The sequence below is a fragment of the Oncorhynchus tshawytscha genome, linkage group LG11 (genome assembly GCF_018296145.1).
Source record: "Oncorhynchus tshawytscha isolate Ot180627B linkage group LG11, Otsh_v2.0, whole genome shotgun sequence".
NCBI lineage: Eukaryota > Metazoa > Chordata > Actinopteri > Salmoniformes > Salmonidae > Oncorhynchus > Oncorhynchus tshawytscha.
The window spans coordinates 53012938-53023284 of NC_056439.1; positions in this window are offsets into that span (position 1 = coordinate 53012938).

A 10347-nucleotide genomic window follows, 5' to 3' on the forward strand; every position below is an offset into this window, starting at 1 on the left:
TCAAAAGGTATATCAATCTCCCTAGAGTGGGAGTAAAAAGTTGTGTGAGTCGCTCTCTTTCCACAAGGGGGCACTCCTTCCCCATGGATGGCTCATTTCTGGCCTTCATTGCTGATTCCTGCTTGAAGTTCACTAGTCCCTCTGAGGTGCTTGTTGATATTGGTTATGGATTCCTGTAGGCGATTGGTTTCATTCCTGTGAATTTGATTGAATTATGAATTGCCCCTGTCTGATACCACAGAAGGGGTCAGTTTCTCAGAGCTGTCCCTTTTCCAGCTGGGTTACAAGGTCCTGTGGTACCGGTACTGGTGCTGAAGACTGATGGGTATGATAACCTTCGTGAGAGCGTTTTTCCCCCGGGTTTATTTTTAATGCGTGGAGTCCAGCGCTGGGTGCCAAGCGGTTACCAGGACGCATCTTACCGTCTAAACCGAGCCTTTCGTTGTGACAGAAGTATATCAATTGTGCTACCGGGTTTTAGGCTAACCTTGGTGCATATATACACAGTTTTGTCAATCCAAAGTTTCACAGTGTTTATGTATGTGCCCAGATGTGGGAGAGGATCGGCAGGGCTGACGTAGATATTTACGCAATACTAGACACTGCCCTGTTGGGAACTGTTGCTTCCAACCCTCCTTGAAGCCAGTTGTTCTGAATCAGAAGTTGGAGAGGGTGCGCCTGGAGGGCTACTAAAGCGGAGAATGCCAGTGGTTCTGAATCAGAAGTTGGAGAGGGTGCGCCTGGAGGGCTACTAAAGCGGAGAATGCCAGTGGTTCTGAATCAGAAGTTGGAGAGGGTGCGCCTGGAGGGCTACTAAAGCGGAGAATGCCAGTGGTTCTGAATCAGAAGTTGGAGAGGGTGTGCCTGGAGGGCTACTAAAGCGGAGAATGCCAGTGGTTCTGAATCAGAAGTTGGAGAGGGTGCGCCTGGAGGGCTACTAAAGCGGAGAATGCCAGTGATTCTGAATCAGAAGTTGGAGAGGGTGCGCCTGGAGGGCTACTAAAGCGGAGAATGCCAGTGGTTCTGAATCAGAAGTTGGAGAGGGTGCGCCTGGAGGGCTACTAAAGCGGAGAATGCCAGTGGTTCTGAATCAGAAGTTGGAGAGGGTGCGCCTGGAGGGCTACTATAGCGGAGAATGCCAGTGGTTCTGAATCAGAAGTTGGAGAGGGTGCGCCTGGAGGGCTACTAAAGCGGAGAATGCCAGTGGTTCTGAATCAGAAGTTGGAGAGGGTGCGCCTGGAGGGCTACTAAAGCGGAGAATACCAGTGGTTCTGAATCAGAAGTTGGAGAGGGTGCGCCTGGAGGGCTACTAAAGCGGAGAATGCCAGTGGTTCTGAATCAGAAGTTGGAGAGGGTGCGCCTGGAGGGCTACTAAAGCGGAGAATGCCAGTGGTTCTGAATCAGAAGTTGGAGAGGGTGCGCCTGGAGGGCTACTAAAGCGGAGAATGCCAGTGGTTCTGAATCAGAAGTTGGAGAGGGTGCGCCTGGAGGGCTACTAAAGCGGAGAATGCCAGTGGTTCTGAATCAGAAGTTGGAGAGGGTGCGCCTGGAGGGCTACTAAAGCGGAGAATGCCAGTGGTTCTGAATCAGAAGTTGGAGAGGGTGCGCCTGGAGGGCTACTAAAGCGGAGAATACCAGTGGTTCTGAATCAGAAGTTGGAGAGGGTGCGCCTGGAGGGCTACTAAAGCGGAGAATGCCAGTGGTTCTGAATCAGAAGTTGGAGAGGGTGCGCCTGGAGGGCTACTAAAGCGGAGAATGCCAGTGGTTCTGAATCAGAAGTTGGAGAGGGTGCGCCTGGAGGGCTACTAAAGCGGAGAATACCAGTGGTTCTGAATCAGAAGTTGGAGAGGGTGCGCCTGGAGGGCTACTAAAGCGGAGAATGCCAGTGGTTCTGAATCAGAAGTTGGAGAGGGTGCGCCTGGAGGGCTACTAAAGCGGAGAATGCCAGTGGTTCTGAATCAGAAGTTGGAGAGGGTGCGCCTGGAGGGCTACTAAAGCGGAGAATGCCAGTGGTTCTGAATCAGAAGTTGGAGAGGGTGCGCCTGGAGGGCTACTAAAGCGGAGAATGCCAGTGGAATAATTCCTCCTTTTTTTTTTAAAGTGCACTTCCACTTACTTCATATTTGATGGTAGAATAAGTCCATGTTCAAAACAGGTCTTGATGCAGTGTCTTTTCTTAATTTTGCCACAAAAAAACCCAGAAGAAAAACAACAAAAATAGTCTTTACATTAAATAAAATCATTATTCCTTCAAGTATATTATTTCACAAATGCATAGCCTACTCTTAATTAGAAAATTAAATATCCTTGTTTCGTCTTCTTATTTCTAACAAAAAAATAACAGAGGTTATTCTACAGAGGCTCTTAAAGGTAGTTTAGTTTGGCTAGTCAATTAAAACGTTGAAGACAAAATAAATCTATCAATAATCCTGCTGTATTCAGTCTCTTTAAACAAGACAAGGCATCGAGAGTTAACCAGGAGGCCAAGGGAATGTACACAATCCTCTATTCAGAGACTAAACCCTAAATATAATTAAGTCAAATATATATATATATATATAAAAAAAATATATAAAAAAAAATATATATATATATATATATAGTCTCCCTATTTCACTCAATCCTAAAAAAGACTAGGCTTCTCATTCTTATGTATCTGAACTTGTCCAAGTGTGACTCCCAGCTAACACATAAAGTTCTGAGAACCATATGTTTCCTAGAGTTTGGTGAGAGTGTGGTTGTCCTTTGGTTATTTTGCATACAATCTTCCCACAACTTTCTGGGAATGGTGCAGGATAGTTGCTTGGCTTTGGAACATTCTCAGCACTTTGGCAAGGAACTTGACAACAAACAAAAAATAATAATAATCCTGGTAGTTCGTTACTTTAACAGAACGCTGCTTAAAGGATCCAAGACGGTTGCATTTCATTTCAATTTTGGTAATGTTGTAGGAACATTCTCCAACTGGTTTGACATTGGGAAAGCTCTCAAAAAGTTCAGAGAACGTTAAGAAATCAGAGAATGTAAAAAATAGAAATAAATATTTTTAAAACATTCTGCATAAGGTTTCGTACAGGTTTCCTCGTGGTTCTATTTGAAGTCATGTTCTTAAATTGTTACGAGAACGTTAAGAAGACCTTCAAAAAAAACCTACAAGAAAACATCTAAGAATGTGTTGAATTTATTATGGATTTATTATGGATAAATGAATAAACAATATCCCCATTTTAAATCATATTAATCATACAGAGTATGATTACAGAGTATAAGGTAAACTTATACTCTGTATGTTTAATAGACAATATGAGTTCATAAGAAGAAATTGTGTGACAAGACAAGGAGTAATAAAATGTTAATGAACACCATTCCAACTGGGCAGGAACAAATGGGTTGTGGACTGTGTAAACACATAAGGTCGTTAGCCTATGGTTGACCCAACTGAAACTTAGCTCTGTGATTTTTAGATAAGGCAGTGAGTGCATTCCTAGGGTTTCTGTTAATTAAAACTGTCAGTTCAGTGGTGATCGATAATGTTGAGGGGTCAAAAGTTATCTGGGAGTGTGTTAGTAAGTTAGAATGAACTTTTCACCTTACTTTGTCCCGGTCGGTTAAGGCTGTGAAATGACGTCCTGATCTGTATATAAACTCATGCATGTGTTTAAGTGGTAGCGCGCTCCGAGAATAAATTCTATTACCTATTATTTAAAGACTGGTCTGCGTCTATTTTATGCAAACAAGAAATCTTACAAATTCTCATAAAATAGATGAAGGGCTTTCAATTGATGAAAGCACATTGGCATAATTAAATTATACTAACAGAATGTTATTTAAAAAAAACATAGATTCCATTCTTAGCGTCAACAAAACTCTATCCTCTATCTTGTTAAGTGTGTTCAGATGTTTTGGCCTCGCCCACTAATTGGCCACACCTGATCTTAATTAATAGGGCTTGTTTCCTTTGAAATGGGGTCTGTTTGAATACACTAAAATTAACAGCTTTGTATGAGTTGAAAAAACATAAAACCTGGCATGCTAGCTCCATCCTGGTGGCACAGTGGACTAATAATTCCATGGATAGAGAACAGAAGATTGATGCCGTGCCACATTAAAAAAAAGAGGTGTTTGCATGATTAATGCCAAAGAGAATAAATGTAAATGTGTCCTATCTGTGCTTCAAGTTTAAAATACTTAATCCAAACTAAGCTAGCAGTGTTATTAAAAAGTGTTTTTGAAACATGTTCTCAGAATGTTATTTAATTACCTTCAAAATAACCTAATCATTTCCATTCTCAGAATGTTAAAACCTCCCAGGTAACCTTTAAGGGAAATCATAGTAAAATGTTCTCAGAACCTCCCTGCAACCTAAAAATGTATGTTCTCAGAACAGGATAAAGTGTCACTTCCTTTCTCATAACGTATTTTTAAAAAAAAACGTTATGTTTTACCAGTCTGGAAACTTACGACTTTGTTCCCAGAAACAATGGGAAACCAAAAACTTCCCACAACGTCCAGGGAACCAAATGTGCTAGCTGGAATTCATTAGGCATAGCATACTGTGGCAAAACGTACAATGGTAGCCCAGACTTAACAAGATAGAAGATAGTGTTTTTTTGTTGATGCTGAGAATGGAATGTATGTTTTTAAATAACATTCTTAGAACATTCCTTGAACGTTAAAAATGTGTGGTTTTTATGAAACGTTTTCTTACAGTTGTCAGAAACAACCAATGAGAAAAACGTTACACAGAAGTACTGAAATTCACACAGAATAACGTTGTTTCTTAACGTGGCACCACAAGTTCAAAAATGGTATCGCAAAATTAGTATGTATCTTTTCTAGGGCTTGAGTTTTTCACGATATCATGACCTGGTCAGGTAAAACTCTGGGTCCTATTTGTAGGCTATGACAAAATAGTATTATTATAGATAGCTTCCCTTTTCATCAGTGCTGTGACTATAGGGCTGGGGTGTGAATTGGAAACACTCTGTAGTTTAGTAAACTAGAGGAACTACAGAGGACAACATCCTCTGTAGTTTAGTGAACTACTATAGCAGGGCTGGGCAACATGCTCTGTAGTTTAGTGAACTACTATAGCAGGACAACATGCTCTGTAGTTTAGTGAACTACTATAGCAGGACAACATCCTCTGTAGTTTAGTGAACTACCATAGCAGGAAAACATGCTCTGTAGTTTAGTGAACTACCATAGCAGGGCAACATGCTCTGTAGTTTAGTGAACTACTATAGCAGGACAACATGCTCTGTAGTTTAGTGAACTACTATAGCAGGGCTGGGCAACATGCTCTGTAGTTTAGTGAACTACTATAGCAGGACAACATGCTCTGTAGTTTAGTGAACTACTATAGCAGGACAACATCCTCTGTAGTTTAGTGAACTACCATAGCAGGGAAACATGCTCTGTAGTTTAGTGAACTACCATAGCAGGGCAACATGCTCTGTAGTTTAGTGAACTACTATAGCAGGACAACATGCTCTGTAGTTTAGTGAACTACTATAGCAGGGCAACATGCTCTGTAGTTTAGTGAACTACTATAGCAGGACAACATGCTCTGTAGTTTAGTGAACTACTATAGCAGGACAACATCCTCTGTAGTTTAGTGAACTACCATAGCAGGGAAACATGCTCTGTAGTTTAGTGAACTACCATAGCAGGGCAACATGCTCTGTAGTTTAGTGAACTACTATAGCAGGACAACATGCTCTGTAGTTTAGTGAACTACTATAGCAGGGCTGGGCAACATGCTCTGTAGTTTAGTGAACTACTATAGCAGGACAACATCCTCTGTAGTTTAGTGAACTACCATAGCAGGGCAACATGCTCTGTAGTTTAGTGAACTACCATAGCAGGGCAACATGCTCTGTAGTTTAGTGAACTACCATAGCAGGGCAACATGCTCTGTAGTTTAGTGAACTACTATAGCAGGACAACATGCTCTGTAGTTTAGTGAACTACTATAGCAGGGCTGGGCAACATGCTCTGTAGTTTAGTGAACTACTATAGCAGGACAACATCCTCTGTAGTTTAGTGAACTACCATAGCAGGGCAACATGCTCTGTAGTTTAGTGAACTACCATAGCAGGGCAACATGCTCTGTAGTTTAGTGAACTACCATAGCAGGGCTGGACAACATGCTCTGTAGTTTAGTGAACTACCATAGCAGGGCTGGACAACATGCTCTGTAGTTTAGTGAACTACTATAGCAGGGCTGGGCAACATGCTCTGTAGTTTAGTGAACTACTATAGCAGGACAACATCCTCTGTAGTTTAGTGAACTACCATAGCAGGACAACATCCTCTGTAGTTTAGTGAACTACCATAGCAGGGCAACATGCTCTGTAGTTTAGTGAACTACCATAGCAGGGCAACATGCTCTGTAGTTTAGTGAACTACTATAGCAGGGCTGGACACCATCCTCTGTAGTTTAGTGAACTACCATAGCAGGGCAACATCCTCTGTAGTTTAGTGAACTACCATAGCAGGGCAACATCCTCTGTAGTTTAGTGAACTACTATAGCAGGGCTGGGCAACATGCTCTGTAGTTTAGTGAACTACTATAGCAGGACAACATCCTCTGTAGTTTAGTGAACTACCATAGCAGGACAACATCCTCTGTAGTTTAGTGAACTACCATAGCAGGGCAACATGCTCTGTAGTTTAGTGAACTACCATAGCAGGGCTGGACAACATGCTCTGTAGTTTAGTGAATTACCATAGCAGGACAACATGCTCTGTAGTTTAGTGAACTACTATAGCAGGGCTGGACACCATCCTCTGTAGTTTAGTGAACTACCATAGCAGGGCAACATCCTCTGTAGTTTAGTGAACTACCATAGCAGGGCAACATGCTCTGTAGTTTAATGAACTACTGTAGAGGGCAGGACAACATGCTCTGTAGTTTAGTGAACTACCACAGCAGGGCTGAGCATTGTGCAAACAATGGTTACAATGTCTTTAAATATAAATTTCACTCTATACACACAATGTTAAACAATGGATTTATAAATAAAAAAGACAGGTTGCATTGTAACATAGTCTGACTATGAAAAAACGCATTTCGATTGGCTGGGCCTGACTCCCCAGCTCCCAAATGGGTGGGCCTATGCCCTCCCAGGTCCACCCATGGCTACGCCCCTGCCCAGTCATGTAAAATCCATATATTAGGGCCTAATGAATTTATTTAAATGGACTGATTTCCTTTTACGAACTGTAACTCAGTAAAATCATTGACATTTTGTGTTTATTTTTTTGTTCAGTGTGTATAGTTTTAGAGGACGACTAAACGGCTTTTATTAACACATACCTTGTTTTCCATGAACATGTGTTCGCTCTCAGACAGGAGAGGACGGTTTCCACTAGATAACACAGCCGCAAAGTCAGATTCCACAGACCGGAGAGGAGCGTGAACGAAGAAAGAAATCAAGTGCAGAGTCAAACACAGCACCTTGTCAAACAACAAGGGGGCGTTCGCAAATTCACTCTGGAGTGCTCAGAGTGTGCTCTGGGCGTTCGTAAATTCAGAGCGTTGTCTGGCAGTCAAGCCCCCCAAGCTAACTGGCTAAATTTCACTAGCTACTTTATTTTTTTTATTTTACCTTTATTTAACCAGGCAAGTTAAGAACAAATTCTTATTTTCAATGACGCCTGTTCAGGGGCAGAACAACAGATTTGTACCTTGTCAGGGGTTTGAACTTGCAACCTTCCAGTTACTAGTCCAACGCTCTAACCACTAGGCTACCCTGCCACCCCAGGGGTAGCCTAATGAGAGAACACCTCACTCTGACCATTTTACTCCCCCCAGCAGAGCTGATTTGGCTGTTTTTGTATTATCCAGAGTGTTGGTGACTGTAACTGTGCTGCTGGTGTTGGAGATGTTCCAGTCGTCTGATGATTTTCAGTAACCTACACTGTTCTCTTTGAAGTAGAAAGAATAATCAATATAAGCTTAAATATTAGACATGTGTAAACAGAATGAAGGCTGAAGCCATGTGAGTGTACAAGGCTGGATCAACATCGAATTGACTACTGGACACGTAAAGAACAGAACCTGAGCAGAATCTGTGTAGATGAGGCAAGGTAAACTAACAAGACGTGACTGGTCTGGGCCATATCTGATCTTGCTACTGGACACGCAAATAAGTTAAACATACATTGATAATGTAGGTCTGAACTTGTAAAGACCTTTGGACAGGAACATTAGCTAAGGGGCATGTCATGCCACCAATAGAATCTATGCGCCGAAATATCTGAGCCAATAAGAGAATGGAAACTATGTAACAAAAGCAAATGAGGTGATGACATCATTATGTAAAGGTGAAACTGTATAAAAGCCAAGCGCTAAGAATGAGGAGGCAGTTCTTCCATGGAGATGCTCGGCTTTTTCTCTGTAATAAACGTCTAATTGAATTCACAAGCTCCCGGTATCTGACTAGTATTTATTTTTACATATTTTCCACAACACTGGCAATCATTTAATTCGGTTTTTTTGACGACGCTTTACTGACACCAGCCATATTCAACGGGTGTTGAGCTGAAATTGTGGGAGGTACTATGAACAGTATAGGTTACTTATGTCCAATAAGAAACACCTGCTTTCTTTTCTGTTGCAAAACGTTTTTCTAAATGACGTCAACTAATGAATATGTCTGGTCAGAGAGGAAGAGGCGAAGCGAGAGGCATAACTGGGCCCAAAATCTGTCTTCTCCGACAGGTGGCGTCAATGAGAGAGTGTCGAATTTGGTTAAAGTGATACTTGGGGATTTTGAGGTTTTTGCTGCATTTCAAAAAAGACACTTACCTTTAGGGGAATCCTGTCAACATCTTGGACATCGTCCCAAACGATTAGAAAACAAGGGAAGTTACACAGAGTACCAGTACTGAGTCAATGATAACATGGCTCTATACACAGAGTACCAGTACTGAGTCAATGATAACATGGCTCTATACACAGAGTACCAGTACTGAGTCAATGATAACATGGCTCTATACACAGGGTACCAGTACTGAGTCAATGATAACATGGCTCTATACACAGGGTACTAGTACTGAGTCAATGATAACATGGCTCTATACACAGGGTACCAGTACTGAGTCAATGATAACATGGCTCTATACACAGAGTACCAGTACTGAGTCAATGATAACATGGCTCTATACACAGAGTACCAGTACTGAGTCAATGATAACATGGCTCTATACACAGAGTACCAGTACTGAGTCAATGATAACATGGCTCTATACACAGGGTACCAGTACTGAGTCAATGATAACATGGCTCTATACACAGGGTACTAGTACTGAGTCAATGATAACATGGCTCTATACACAGGGTACCAGTACTGAGTCAATAATAACATGGCTCTATACACAGAGTACTAGTACTGAGTCAATGATAACATGGATCTATACACAGAGTACCAGTACTGAGTCAATGATAACATGGCTCTATACACAGAGTACCAGTACTGAGTCAATGATAACATGGCTCTATACACAGGGTACCAGTACTGAGTCAATGATAACATGGCTCTATACACAGAGTACCAATACTGAGTCAATGATAACATGGCTCTGTACACAGAGTACCAGTACTGAGTCAATGATAACATGGCTCTATGCACAGAGTACCAGTACTGAGTCAATGATAACATGGCTCTATACACAGAGTACCAGTACTGAGTCAATGATAACATGGCTCTATACACAGGGTACCAGTACTGAGTCAATGATAACATGGCTCTATACACAGGGTACTAGTACTGAGTCAATGATAACATGGCTCTATACACAGGGTACCAGTACTGAGTCAATGATAACATGGCTCTATACACAGAGTACCAGTACTGAGTCAATGATAACATGGCTCTATACACAGGGTACTAGTACTGAGTCAATGATAACATGGCTCTATACACAGAGTACCAGTACTGAGTCAATGATAACATGGCTCTATACACAGAGTACCAGTACTGAGTCAATGATAACATGGCTCTATACACAGAGTACCAGTACTGAGTCAATGATAACATGGCTCTATACACAGAGTACCAGTACTGAGTCAATGATAACATGGCTATATACACAGGGTACTAGTACTGAGTCAATGATAACATGGCTCTATACACAGAGTACCAGTACTGAGTCAATGATAACATGGCTCTATACACAGAGTACCAGTACTGAGTCAATGATAACATGGCTCTATACACAGAGTACCAGTACTGAGTCAATGATAACATGGCTCTATACACAGAGTACCAGTACTGAGTCAATGATAACATGAGTACCAGTTTGTAAGTTATCTTGTATATAATTGTTGCTGTTACCATC